This window comes from Loxodonta africana, chromosome 21, assembly GCF_030014295.1.
Source record: "Loxodonta africana isolate mLoxAfr1 chromosome 21, mLoxAfr1.hap2, whole genome shotgun sequence".
Lineage (NCBI taxonomy): Eukaryota > Metazoa > Chordata > Mammalia > Proboscidea > Elephantidae > Loxodonta > Loxodonta africana.
In genome coordinates this window covers 19,095,358-19,109,166 of record NC_087362.1, presented here as the reverse complement: position 1 = coordinate 19,109,166, position 13,809 = coordinate 19,095,358, and the positions used below count along the sequence as shown (strand labels likewise).

At 43.1% G+C, this 13,809-nt stretch overlaps 1 protein-coding gene across 1 annotated transcript in view; it reads left to right on the top strand.

The window, feature by feature from the left end:
• The first annotated feature begins 712 nt into the window (after positions 1-712).
• The window catches only part of PALLD (palladin, cytoskeletal associated protein), a 318,926-nt gene continuing 305,829 nt past the window's right edge, over positions 713-13,809 (top strand). The window contains exon 1 of the mRNA XM_023554972.2: positions 713-918. The gene's annotated coding sequence lies outside the window, so the exon portion shown is untranslated. The remainder of the gene's footprint in view (positions 919-13,809) is intronic.

Below are 13,809 nucleotides of genomic sequence, written 5' to 3'. Positions count from 1 at the left end.
TCTCAATCTTGGGTCTGTGCCCTAGATGCTGGTGGAAAGACTTGATTAATGGCAGGCTTGTTCAACATAAAAAAGAACAAAGACCAGATTTATTCTTGGCATCTCTTTTCCTAGGGGCTTCCTATGTAATGTGGTAATGAACTTAGAGCTGTGCAGTCAGGCAGCATCCGAGGAACCATTTAATTCATGAAAAGTAACACAGATGCAGAGTGTAATTGAAAGATACCCTCTGCGTGGGAGTGTATATAAGGAAGAGCATGACAGAAGCTGATTTCTTTTGTAACGAATAGAAATTCACTGCTAGTTACCACCTGGATTCCCAAGGTGTCTTGAGAGACGCAGTTTTTACTACATGAAGAGAGGTCTTTAGGAAATGCACGAAACCACAGCTCAACAGGCGAGGGGCTTCAGAAATCCCGGGTGGGACTTGCTTGTCACCTTCTCCTTGGGCGAGTGCAATCCCCGGGCAATGGAAAAGCCTTCCTAAGCGCGGTGAGGGCACGGAGTGAGGGGAGGCAGCTCGGCCTCGGTGTCCTCTCGGTGTTATTTCTGGACATAGCAGCATTCCGGCCCAGGACACACCCTCTCCCCCTCCCCAGCAGCCCCGCTCTCTGACACACACCGCGCGCACACAGCCCCTGGGCGAGACGCGGCGCAGCTCGGCCGCCTCGGATCCTCGCCCGCTGCTGCCTCGCCGCCCGGAGGCTTCCCGGGAGCCCGCCGGATCCCACCACGTCCCGGTCGCAGCCTGCAAGGGCCCGGGCTTCTGCTAACTCGGCTGCCCGTTCACTTTCTCCGTTGTGTTCCGCAAGCCAGACTGCATTCAGAGCCTGGAAGTTCCAAGCGGGGAATAGCCGAGAACTGAAAGACTCCGGAGAGAGCCTTCTTCGGGGGCAGAGGGTGCTTCCTGCCCCACTGGTAAGTGTCAGCGTTAAGGATCTGTGAAGAGGTGCAGGAACAAAGCGTTGACGCGTTTCCCGGCGGTGGCGTGCAGGTACTCCTGGGAAAACTGCTGTTGGGGGTGTTTAACTTGTACTAGGCTCAGAATACCAACTTCCTCCAAGTTTTCCTAATCCTTTCCTCGGACCCCTCTGGAGGAGCGGGGTGGTGGTGAGGCTTGCTCAGCTGGAGTTTTCTGTTAGAGTTGAGGTGGGGGAAGGGAGAAAGGCGTGAGACTGAATCTGTCCCCTATTTTGCTTTTTTTTTTTTTTTCTTAAGATATTTTAGAAAAGCCAGCTTCTCTTTCTTGTGTTTATAACGCCTGGAGCAGTTTGTGCCGGGCGTGTCTGTATTCTTTCTCATTTCTTTGTAATCTTCTCCATCCCTGGTTGAAGTAGAAGGAAAGTTTCACAAAGCAATCAGTTTCTGACAGCGTAGGAGCCGCTCAGTTGCTGAGTGAACTCTAGCTGGAAACACTTTGTCTAATGGAAGGTTTTAGTGATTTTTTTTTTCCCCCAGGAGGAATCAGGGCGTTTTCACACCTGTTGCTGCTCAGTTGCCTCGAAGTTGTTTATTTGTTTGTGTTCTTGGGTTTCACTCTATTGCAGTCTTTTGTCTCACAAAATCGAGTGCTACATTCTTGATTCTCTTTCTTCTGGGAGCCCTTTGGATCGGGTCCCTGTCTTTAGCATTCAGTTGGCTGTGGTTCTCGGAGAACAAGTGGCAAGCAGAATACAATAGGGAAGAATGCATTCCTGATGACTCGTCTACCATGGAAAGACTAAACTGAAAAACTGGCATACCTCATTGGTTTTCATGGAAAGCATTGCTGTCACTGTTTTATAAATATTCAATTTGAGTGAATTCTTGAAATTAACTAATCTCGAAGTAGCCAGCATGATTTAAGTAATAATTTCCCCCAACCTAAAGATGCTGGCATCTGAGTTCTCCAGCGATGTCACTTCTCATTTCACAGGCAGGTAGGCTCTTGATGAAGGAGAGGGGTGATGTGGGGCAAGGGGCAGGGAGGAGGACCACCTGAGAAGAGGGCTGCCCTCCAAGGACCAGCTCGTTTTCAACTTTCTGATGATTAGGAAAATCATCAGGATACTGGAATGTTGTTTAACATCCTAGTAGGTTAAGCTGAATTCCTATCCACAAGATGAAAAAGACTTTCAATAGCCCTTCTAACACTTTCAAGTGGAGCTCAGCGGAATGCTTGTTTATTTCTGTTGCTGATAAATCCATGGGAAATCACTGCTGAACCCAGCAATTTTCAAAAGCAAGTCCTAGCTTATAATTGCCCACATAGTGAATGGCAAAGAGGTTATTTTCAGTAACCCAAGAGTCTTGAGTTTTCTCTCGGCATTGTTTTAGAGGTTCCATGAAGATAATAAGAGCACACATTTCAGCTTCTCCCCCCATCCCCCACCCCCTGCCTCAAATGAAATGAGAAGTTATCCTTGGGTGTCTGATGAAAAAGATTATTGTCAGATAAGTTACTAGGCTATAAAATAACATGTTTCCAAAAAGATTATAGTGTCTTTAGCTACTATGTAATTTTTCATTGTCCCTTTGGGAAGAGATCTACTTTGATTGCTACAATGTTTTCTTTTTTGTTGATTGGTTGGTTGGTTGGTTGGTTGGCTGGTTGGCTGGTTGGTTGGTTGGTTGGTTGGTTGGCTGGCTGGCGGGCTGGCTGGCTGGCTGGCTGGTTGGTTGGTTGGTTGGCTGGTTGGTCAGTTGGTTAGTTGGTTGGTCGGTTGTGTGACTTTGCTGGTCTTTTCCTATTGCTATTGAAAATCTCCCCTCAGGTGAAATCACACACTAAAATTAGCAGCAATGATTGCTCTCCAGGGCTAAAATTAGAAAAGCACACAGAACTTTTTAGGCATATCTTTCTTGTCTCATATAAGGTTCTACAGAGTCTGCTTTCAAACTCCCACTTAAGCAATTATTGTAAGATGATGGTAAGTACTCTTTAAAATAGTATTTATATTTGGGCAGTTTTTTTCCCCTCAAGCTTTAATCATACTTTACCAATTCATGTTGAATGTTCTTTCTCTGAAGTGCCTAAAGGCACACTCAATTCATTTACCATCCCTTCAAAGTCTGTATACTTAACTCTTTGAACAGTTCCTTAAAATAAATAAACAAACAAAACCTCCATTGGCAGTTGGAAAATACAAGGCTGGGTCCTGTGATGTGATGACAGATGGCAGTCGCACAGGCTTTGTTTATGTCCAGGACAAGCTTGGTGTCTCTTAAATTAATCATGAATTGAATAATTGATTTCTCACACCTTGGTCTGCACTTCCTCTCCAGCTATAAATGTAAAGATAGGTTATTGATGAGGTCTAGTAGTTCACTTGGAAATGCTTTTAAAACCCAGCAAATAATTTTACAGCTAGGTCGAATCTAGTCATAACACCCATGATGAAATGTAATGACATAAACTTCAAGCTTTCCTGCCTTTCCCATTTAGAAAAGTGGCTTCAATGACCTTCCCATTTGTTGGCCATTGCTCCAAAGATGGTGGGGCTGATGGATACAGTGGGTTTCTGTAAAAGCAATTAAACGTGTCTCTGCCAGCTGCCTGTGGTATTTGTGAATGTTTTCGTAAGAAAGGCTGTTCTTCGGCTTTATCTGCCCACTGTGGTTTGTGGCATGTCGTGCTATTCTGCAGCCGTTGCAGTTTTTTCCTGAATGATTGAGCTATGATGTCATGTGCTATCTCAGCGCGGAACCTTTCAGTGCTTTGCTGGGGTCTGTGTGCCTGAGTGAAGGAGTGGAAGCTCCCTCTGAGCGCACTTGGTAGCGACTCCCTGTCTACTCCAGCACATTCCATTGCCTGGAGACCAAAGCCACCAAATGATTTGCAGTCAGAGTGACTTGGGGCTGGTTAGCAATGATTTAAAAGGAAGGTTATGGGCACATGAAGTTAGGGTAAAGAAAATATATTTTACTGCTTTATTGAGACCACATGGCTCCAATTTGAACTTTTTTTTTTTTTTTTTTTTTTAGCATGGAAATTGTTAGCTGACCTGGCTCACAGTATTTTTTTTCTTTTTTATTGCTTAGCACAAAGAGCTATATTCCTTATTTATTATGAGCTTGACCGCTCCATTATTTCTGAAAGCTTGAAAAACTTTTTGTGCTTAAGAAAACAGGGAAAAGTTAGGATTTATCTTTTGTGCTCTTCAAGAGCCAGAGACCATTGCCAAAGAGGAGACCCAACTCTCTCCAGTGACTGAAAGAAGGATATCCCATGTCAAGCTTGACAAAGCATCAGTAATGAAAGCGGCAAGTCTCAGTCTGCACCATTGTGCCAGAAAGTCCACAGAATCTCAGTACTAGCAGTGTGTGTGCATCTCTCTTGATGGGTGGAGGAGACGATTTTGGTCAACTTCCTGAGTACTAAGTATACCCTCTGATTACATAATGGGGCCAAACAAAACATGGCTGTTCTTTTCCAATACATTAATAGTGATGATAGGGCTCTGGGCCTGGTGGCCCCTTCTCATTAGTGGTCTGGGAACACATAACCCTTGGGCCCGCACTTCATTTATAAGACTAAGCTGCCATCTCCTGCCTCTCCTATGTGGACTACCACAAATTGGCACAGTAAACCACTCGTTACTGTTGAACAAGTTCCCAAATCTCTGTCCAGCATGAACTTAAAGTATCTATTATCACTTCACTCTGTGGCTCACTCTTATCCTACTCAGTCCTCAAGGTATATACCATAGCCTAATCATCTATCAAATAGCAACTCCAACTTTCAATTTGATGTTATGAAATTGCTTAGAGAAGCTACATGGAAAACTAGCTCATGTATGTACCTAGCCCCTTGGCAATAATTATTCTGGGATCTGAGGGCCCAAACTGTGATGTAAAATGGAAGGGGGTGCTTGAGATATCCCCAACCGTTCTCTTTAGTCGCTGGTCTGTAATCCAGCCCAGCAGTCTGGATTCCCATGGTTTGGTCTATGTTTATCAGGGATTTAAAGGAAAGCATGTAGAGCTCAAATTAGTGTGGAGGCTTATCAAAAAATCTTGTAAGTATAGAAAAATTGGAAAAATATCAAGATGTATGTATGATGACAATACAACAGCACTGGAATTGAGCATTCTGGTTTTGTCATTGTGTGACCTTTAATAAGCTACTTAATAATGCATTATATAAATTAAGCAAAGTCCCTGGGTGGCACAAATGATTAAGTGCTCCGCTGCTAACAGAAAGGTTGGCAGTTCGAATCCACACAGAGGTGCCTCAGAAGAAAGCCCCTGGTGATCTGCTTCCCAAAAACCAGTCACTGAACATCCTATAGAGCATAGTCCTACTCTGACACATATGGGATCTCCATGAATCAAAACTGATTCCATGGCGTCTGGTGATGGGATTGATAAAGCACTTTATTAAATTTTATGGAGTCCCTATTCATGATGTCAAATGATCCTCAGAATGACACCAGGAAGCAGACAGAGTAAGTAGTCTTATTTCCATTTCACAAGTATGAAAACTGGGGCTCTAAAAGTTAATGACTTGCTCAAGGTCACACAACATGTGAGTGGTAGCGTTTGGCCTGAAACCAAAAACTAACTTCAAACCCCGTGTCTTAGTCATCTAGTGCTGCTGTAACAGAAATGCCACAAATGGATGGCTTTAACAAAGAGAAATATATTCTCTCACAGTCTAGTAGGCTACAAGTTCAAATTCAGGGTGTCAGCTCCCGGGGAAGGCTTTCACTTTCTGTCAGTTCTAGACAGAGGTCCTTGTCATCAATCTTCCCTTGATCGAGGAGCCTCTCAGCACAGGGACCCCAGGTCCAAAGGATGCTCTATTCTCCTGGCTCTTGTTTCTTAGAAGTATGAAGTCCCAACTCTCTGCTCACTTTCTTCTCCTTTTACCTCTTATAAGATAGAAGGTGGCACAGGCCACACCCCAGGGAAACTCCTTTTACATTGGATCAGGGATGTGACCTGAGTAAGGGTGTTACATCCCACCCTAATCTTTAACATAATCTAATCTTACCTCATTAACCACAAGCAGAGATTAGGTTTGACAACACATAGGAAAATTACATCAGATAACAAAATGGTGGACAGTCACACAATACTGGGAAATGATGGCCAAGCCAAATTAATACATGTATTTTCGGGAGACACAATTCAATCCATGACACCCCGTGTTCTTTCCACTGTAATAAGCAGTCCCCACAACTCTTAACCTCTATGGATGTCACTCTCCTCATTTACAGAAGTGAGACAATTGGCCCAGGATATTATGGTCCACTCCAGCTTAAAATTCTATGTCTGATGAATCACTGGCTGGACGGGACTTTGAGAAATCACTGAGTCATATTCCTTCCTTCCAGCAGGACTCTCTCTAAGCTATTTTGAAAAGAAAATGTCAGCATTTTTCTTACAATCTCAGAGCGGGACAGGGCCCCAGAATATGTCTGGGTGCATTTTGGGGTAAAAGAGGAGTTACCATATCAATGAGTAGGGAGAACATTCCCTTCGGTTCCTTGGCAGAGAGTCTTTGCCTCACTAGAAGTGCATGTCTGGTCCTGGAATCTGTCTCTAAAGTAGGAGAGTCACAAGCATGCTTTACTGGTTGGGAAGGAGTTGTGTAAGGAGACATGAGAGGGATGGTTACTCAGCCAAGAGGAGAAAAAGCTAGGTGACTCAGTCAGTGGTGTCACTAGGGTTGGTGTTACCCCCTCCCATGGACCCTATTCCGTACTAGACCATACAGAATCCTTAGTGATGTTTATTATCAGTGTTAGTCATAAAATAATATGTGATAAACAGTTGTAAATTGCTTGAATGTAAAATACCTTAGATTATATGAATACTAACAACAAAATTGTACAATTGTTCTATGTTGAGTTAGGACGTTATTAGTAACTGAGTAGAAGCCTTTTTTTATTTTTCTCCTTTTCCTTTAATTACTATTTCATTCTCAAAAAAGTTATTGATACAGGTTCACAAATACTAATTACCACATACTGTAGATAAAACCCTAGAAAATTCGACAGAATCAGCGACTATAAAAACACCCGCAGCAAAAAAAAAAAAGTAACAGCAGGTGCTTGTAGCCGTTCGAAACCATGTGATTGGAAGCATCCCTTGTCATTGGGCGATAATGACAGCTCTGATTGGAGCGCATTGAAAAACAAAAACCGAACCCATAGCTGCGGAGTCGATTTTGAGATTTTGACGCATAGCGACCCTATGCAAACCCAAACCAAACCTGTTGCGGTCGAGTCGATTCTGACTCAGGGACCCTACACAAACAAACAAACAAACCCAGTGCCGTCGAGTCGATTACTCTGTCTTACAGGGTCGCTCATTGGAAACCGTGGTGGCAGTGTTTAAGTGCTACGGCTGCTAGCCAAAGGGTTGGCAGTTCGAATCCGCCAGGCGCTCCTTGGAAACTCTATTGGGGCAGTTCTACTTCGTCCTATAGGGTGGCTATGAAAATGAGCGACCCTAAAAAAAAAAAAAAAAAAAAAAATTTTTTTTTTTATAGGACAGAGTAAAACTGCTCCATTGAATTTCCAAGGAGCAGCTGGTGAATTCAAACTGCCAACCTTTTTTCTAGCGGCGGAACTCTTTAACTACTTTGCCACCAGAGCCCATTAGAAGGTTCAAAAAGTAAATTAACGTAGAGATTTAGCCTTGTGGGTATACTGATACATGTAAGCTGGGCTTACAAAAAATGTTTTTGTTGTTATAACTCACTACAGGGATTTTTTCTGAAGAATAATAAATTTCACCTGAAACACTGCACAAAAATTTTATCGACAGTCATTTTGGTGTCACCGCCTCTGAAAGTATCACATGGTGTGGTCTGCATCCCACTAGAGACCTGACTGGACTCAGTAATGATCTTAAAGTATCTTAAGGGTTCCTGGAGAGAGTGATGACTACATCAAACCAATGGTAATGGTTCTATTTAAAAACACAAACAGGAGAATCTCCTTCATTCAGTGGATGTGACAAACAAAAAGCTCTGCTAATCTCGTCCTTTGCTTGAATGGATGGGCACAATGGGCATGAGATCAGGGCCTTCACTCTGAAGATGGTGCCTCTGAGCTGCTTGAATTTGGAGCCTCCCTCTAGCGGTTCCCTTCTCTCAGGGTGCTTCTCCCCAGCCCTTCTCTCATGGCTGGAGCACCAGTTAAAGGGACCATCGGTGCACAGCTAGCAGCAATTGGACTAAGTTGCAAGATCAGTCTCACACTACTCAGCTAACATGGTTGTAATTTTACAACACAAGTGGCACAGTAAAGAGCTTGGCTAGTAACCAAAAGCCCAGCAGTTCAGATTCACCAGATGCTCCTTGGAAACCCCATGGGGCAGTTCTACTCTGTTCTAGTAGGCAATGGGTTTGTGTTTGGTTTTGGGTTTAACCAGACCCTCAAGTTCTTCCTCTTTCACTCTCATGAAAGAGATGTGATGAAAAGAGCAATGACTTTGGAGCAGAAGACCTGAGTAACTACCACAGCTCTAACCTACTAATTGGGCTTCGACACGGCATTATCTAGCCTAAGCCTCAGTTTCACATCTACAAAATCAGGTAATACTAATAATACCCATTTCAAACTTAAATATTCCTGTGACTCTGATGGGAGAACACAGGTGAACCTGCTATGCAGAAGTTAGCTTGCATCATTAGTAGTAGTGGTAGTCCAATTTCAGATCTTTTCTATAAACCATGATGTCACTACTAACGTTTCTTTTTATTCTTCCCTAATTCCATTCCCAGAATCAGAATTACAGCAGTTTTTCTGTGCTTACTATGTGTCAGGAACAAGATCATGTTTAATTCTCATCGACAATGTTGTGAAGTAGATATAGTATTCCCATGTTATTATTAGGCAGTCTGTGTTCTAACGAGGTTAAGCACCTGCCCCGGATCACATTGCTTATAAGCGGCAGAGACAAAGTGGAAACCAAGTCCATCTGGCTTCGAAGCCTACCTGTTTCCAGACCTTTAAGTCTCAAAAGAATCTGGGCCTTTTCCTACCTGAATCTAGACCCAGTTCCCTTGGTTTTAGGTCAGTGTTGATCTCCTGGTAGTCTCTTGAGTGACGATCTCCTTAGCTGTTGTGTCTAGACCAGGTCCTATAGACCTTGACCGGACTTTGTTTGATCCCTTCATCTGCATCACTTTCTCCTGATTCACACTTTGCAATCTCGCCTGCTTTTCCTGTTTATTCTTAGGTGGCTGGTTGGTACCCTCCACACTCCTCTTCCATGTCTGGCATTTCTCTTTTCAGGAATATCCTGCCTTCTCTTCCCCTGTCTTTCAGAAGTAGATACTCCCCCATGAAGCCCCTATAGCTCTGAGGGTTTACTTCATCCCATGACTCAGCCCATCGAACCCAGATCAAATGCCTAAGCTTCCCAGCACATTTACTATTTTCCCTTCATTGAAAAAAAACTAAACAAACACCACCAACAACAAAAAGCCTGTAGCTTGTCAAATGTTGTTGTTGGATGCCCTTGGGTTGATTCCTACTCATGGCGACCCCATGTAACAGAGTAGAAGTGCCCCATAGGGTTTTCTAGGCTATAATCTTTATGGAAGCGGATCTCCAGGTCTTTCTTCCACAGAATCCCTGGGTGGGTTCAAAGCACCAGGTTATCGGTTAGCAGCCAAGTACTTAACAATTGTGCCACCAGGGCTCCTTAGCACGTTAAATACAGCCACCATATTATTTATGCATGTCATAGAATCTGAATGTTCAGAACTAGGAACCACCATGGAGGTTATCTGGTCTGCTGTCTTCATTTTACAGATGAGGAAACTGAGTCCCAGGGAAGTTAATTGCCTACCCTAAATCAGAGCTCTGGGCCAGAGCTAGGGCTAATTCCAAATGTAGTCAGGGTTGTTTTTCTTCCAGCACCCAAAATAGTCTAAATCTCACATTTTATCTCATCCATGTCTGGTTGCCCTTCATCAGCATTCAGAGAGGAGTCTTTCCCTTGCCACAAGAGCCTGTTTAGACTGTTAACATCTGAGCAGAAACCATTCTTAACATCACAAGAAACCAACTCTTTAATTAGCCTTCATGGGCTGGAAGAGTTAAGACTCCCCTTAGCTTTCTTTTCTCTAGGTTAAATAATACCAGACCCTTTTGCTTTTTCTCATATTCTTATTCTCCAACAATTTCATCATCTTTATTTCTATCTGTTGAACTATGTCCAAGTACTCCACGCCTCTCAAACTGTGAAGTCCAGAACTGTACAAAGAACTCTCATAAAGGTATGATAAAGTGACGATTACCTCACAGTTCCTTCAAACTGTGCTTCAGTTAATGCAGCCAACTTTCACGCTCATGTTTTAAGTGATAACGGGACCTCGTTGGTGCAGTTCCAGCTTATTATCCTCATTTGGCTGGACGTCTTAGCCTGTGTTTGTGATAATAATCATCTCCTCCATGTATCATTCAGAACTTTTCCTACTGAGCAATTTTTTTTTTCTTTTGTTCCCGGCCACATCTCTAATTCATCAACCCATTAGGGACTCTAATTCTCTTCTTCCAATTCTTAATTCTTAACCCCAGCTACTGTCCAAGAGTCCCTGGAATTCATCCACATAGGAAACAGACCCCCAAGATGTCTGGCCCCTTCAAGAACTTCTCCCTCATGAGTCCAGGATTTCAGAAACATGCAACCTGTCTCCCAATATCAGACACTCACACTGACCATCAGACAGGATTCTGTGTTAACTAAGAGACCACCGGAGAGCCTTCTAGGAGACATGTAGCTAAGGGCTATAATATTCATAAGTACAAGGTGTTCTTGGGTAAAATGGTGGGAATCTCCAAGGTTTCACTTTGGCTCAGGAAAGTGATAATTACAAAAATTTGCACATTTATCTTTATTAGCTTAAGTAACCCTTATGAAGAAATACATTATCCCCATTTTACAGGTGAGTAAGCTGAGGCTCAGTGAGGTTAAGGAACACCCAAAATCACACAGCTAAGATTTGAACTCAAGTCTCCTGTCTTTACATTCCTTGTTCTTTCCTTTATTTCAGTGGTTTTTAAACTTTATTATCCCTAGAAATTCCATGGAAGGGGAAGAGGCGTGCTTGCTGCAAATAAAGATTCCTAGGGCCTACCTCTAAAAAATGTTAATTCACTAATGTGAATGGGGCCCTGGAACTTAATAAGCACCTCAAGGTTCAGTAGTGTCAGTAAATCAAACATGAAGGATTCCTCCCTCTCCTGCACTTCCTTTCCATGCTAGACTCTAAATGCAGCAGGTCTACCTTTACCCTATAATAAACCTGGCACATAAAAACTAGTCACAGACAGCTCCTAATCTAGACAATTTCTCAAGAAGGCCCCTTGCTTACCGCAGACCCATGGCTCCACTGTCAGAGCTTTTGGTCCCTTTGGTTTTATCAACCCGTTCAGCTCCCCTTTTTTGAGTTCTCTGCTTGGGCTCCCCTACTCAGCTCTTGGATAAACTCTGGCCCCTGATTTCGTCAACCTCTGCAGCTCCAGATTAGAAAGTTCACCAGATACAGTGGTCCAATGGACCTGAACCTTGATTCGCAAGGGGAATCTGATGACTCTCCAGCAGATCTTTGTCTGAGGACCCTTCTAATCATGTAGACCCAAGCTGTGCATGGCTTACAACTTCTCCATGAGAGAAAGCTTCACGGCCAACTGCCTCAAAGAGAGATCGTGCTTCTTGCAGTCTTACCACTCAACTAAGCTCCCAGTCTATTGTTCTTTGAAAACCTGCATACTCTAGCAGGCCAATAGATGACCAGGGAATGGACAACACAATCAAAATCAACCCAGTACCCACAACATGCCAGGCACTGTGCTGACTCTATTCCATGAGTTTTGTTTTATGACTTTTACTGATAAGGAACACATCCAAATGGTTACATATGGTGCCTGTTTCTTAGTCTCAGGGGCGCTCATAGAGTGTGTCCGTCGAATTATCGATACTGAGCCCTACTACATATGAGTCATTTGAGTCAGACTGACTGAATCTGTGAGAGGTCCCTGGCTAGACTCTTTTATACATATTTTATCAAAGAGGAAGTGGAACCCTGAAGAAGAAGTTTCTTCTAATTGAGGTGCCATCAAGTCACTTCCAACTCATAGCGACCCTATGTACAGCAGAATGAAACACTGCCTGTTCCTGTGCTGTGCTCACAATCATTGTTACACTTGAGCCTATTGTTGCAGCCACTGTGTCAGTCCATCTCGTTGAGGGTCTTCCTCTTTTCTACTGACCTTCTAATAAAAAACCAAACCAAACCTGTTGCCTTCAAGTCAATTCCGACTCATAGTACCCTATAGGACAGAATAGAACTACCCCATAGGGTTTCCAAGGAGTGGCTGGTGGATTCGAACTGCCAACCTTTTGGTCCGCAGCCTAATGCTTAAACACTTCAACACCAGGGTGCCAGATAAAAAAAAAATTATTTAGAAGGTTGAAAATGTACTTGGGACACAACTGGATTCCCGGTCTTGGTAGATGTGTTCCACCTACTGGCTCTTACATTGCCTTTTCAAGTCCACGCATCTTCTACACAATAGGTAGACTCTTCCCACACTTGAGACATCTCCAGATTGTGATAGTGGGACAATAAACAATAACATGCTTTGACAGCAAATAACATGGTGTGAAGAAGTCATGCCTTCCTCCACCTTGATCTCTACTATCTTGTGACACTCTGAAGAGACGTTTCCAAACATAAGCCTCCTGAGTGATTGCCCGATGTATCCCATGCCTTATCTGTATCGGGTGTGAGAGCTCTTTGAAAAGACAGCAAAGTATTTGGGGCTACTTGGGGCCTTGTTGGAGACCAGCCTTAGAATAGTATCCATACATGGGAGCTTAAATATTACTGAAAGAATGTTCCCTTTTATGTTATAACTTGGCAAGTTATGGAGTAATACTAGTGTTAAGTGACTTGTTCAAGGATCTCAGAGCATTATGGTAAAATTCTACACCCTGATCTTAATTAGGTCGACTTAAACTAAAAAGGAAAAGCAGTCTGGTTTGCTAACCACAGTGGAAGTATTGCTTTCGGGTGGAATTCATATCCAGATTGTGCTGTCTGGCTTGAGGAAAATACACAGGAAACAATTTGGGGTTTCTCTTTCTTTTGGTTTTGAAATTTAAGCTACGAGGAACTTGCAATTCAGGAACTGGCATTTGCAGCGTGATCAGTTATCATAGTCAGCTAGTCAAAATGTCCCTGCTTAAGATCTCATTGCTGTTTATTATAATGGAAAGTGCACAATATGCTGTGTACCATTTCCAGTACACATGTGCTAGTTATTACTACCAATATGAAAATCTGCTGAGCCATTAATCAAGGCACGCAACAGGTCCTGCCAATGCACTTTGAAACCCCATCTGCTGAAAAAGAAAAATCCCCTTCCACTAATGAACACTTTTAGGAAATGAGGCTGGTTAAGAGTGTCTGAAGCAGCAGAGTGACAACAGGAGTGTGCTCCCATTTATAGGTTGCAGGCGATTTGGCAAAAACTGAGGAATATGAGCACAGTTCTAAATTTTCATTGTTCATGACGATCTTTGCTTTAATCTTAATAACCTTCACTACGTTGTTATCAGGAGCCTCTTTTATTTCCCTTTTTAATCTAATATCTCCATTTTCCAGATTAGGAAACTGAAGCTCAGAGAGGCTATGTAACTCACCCAAGCTCAAAACCACAGGAAATGATAGAGCCAGGGTTCTAGGTGAGATGTGCTAACCCCAGAGCTACCTGGAAGCTTCCTGGAGGCCATTCTTCTTTCAAGACCATTTGGTGCTTCCAGAGATGGATATGGTTAAGTGGCTAGTTCCATTTGCTTCAT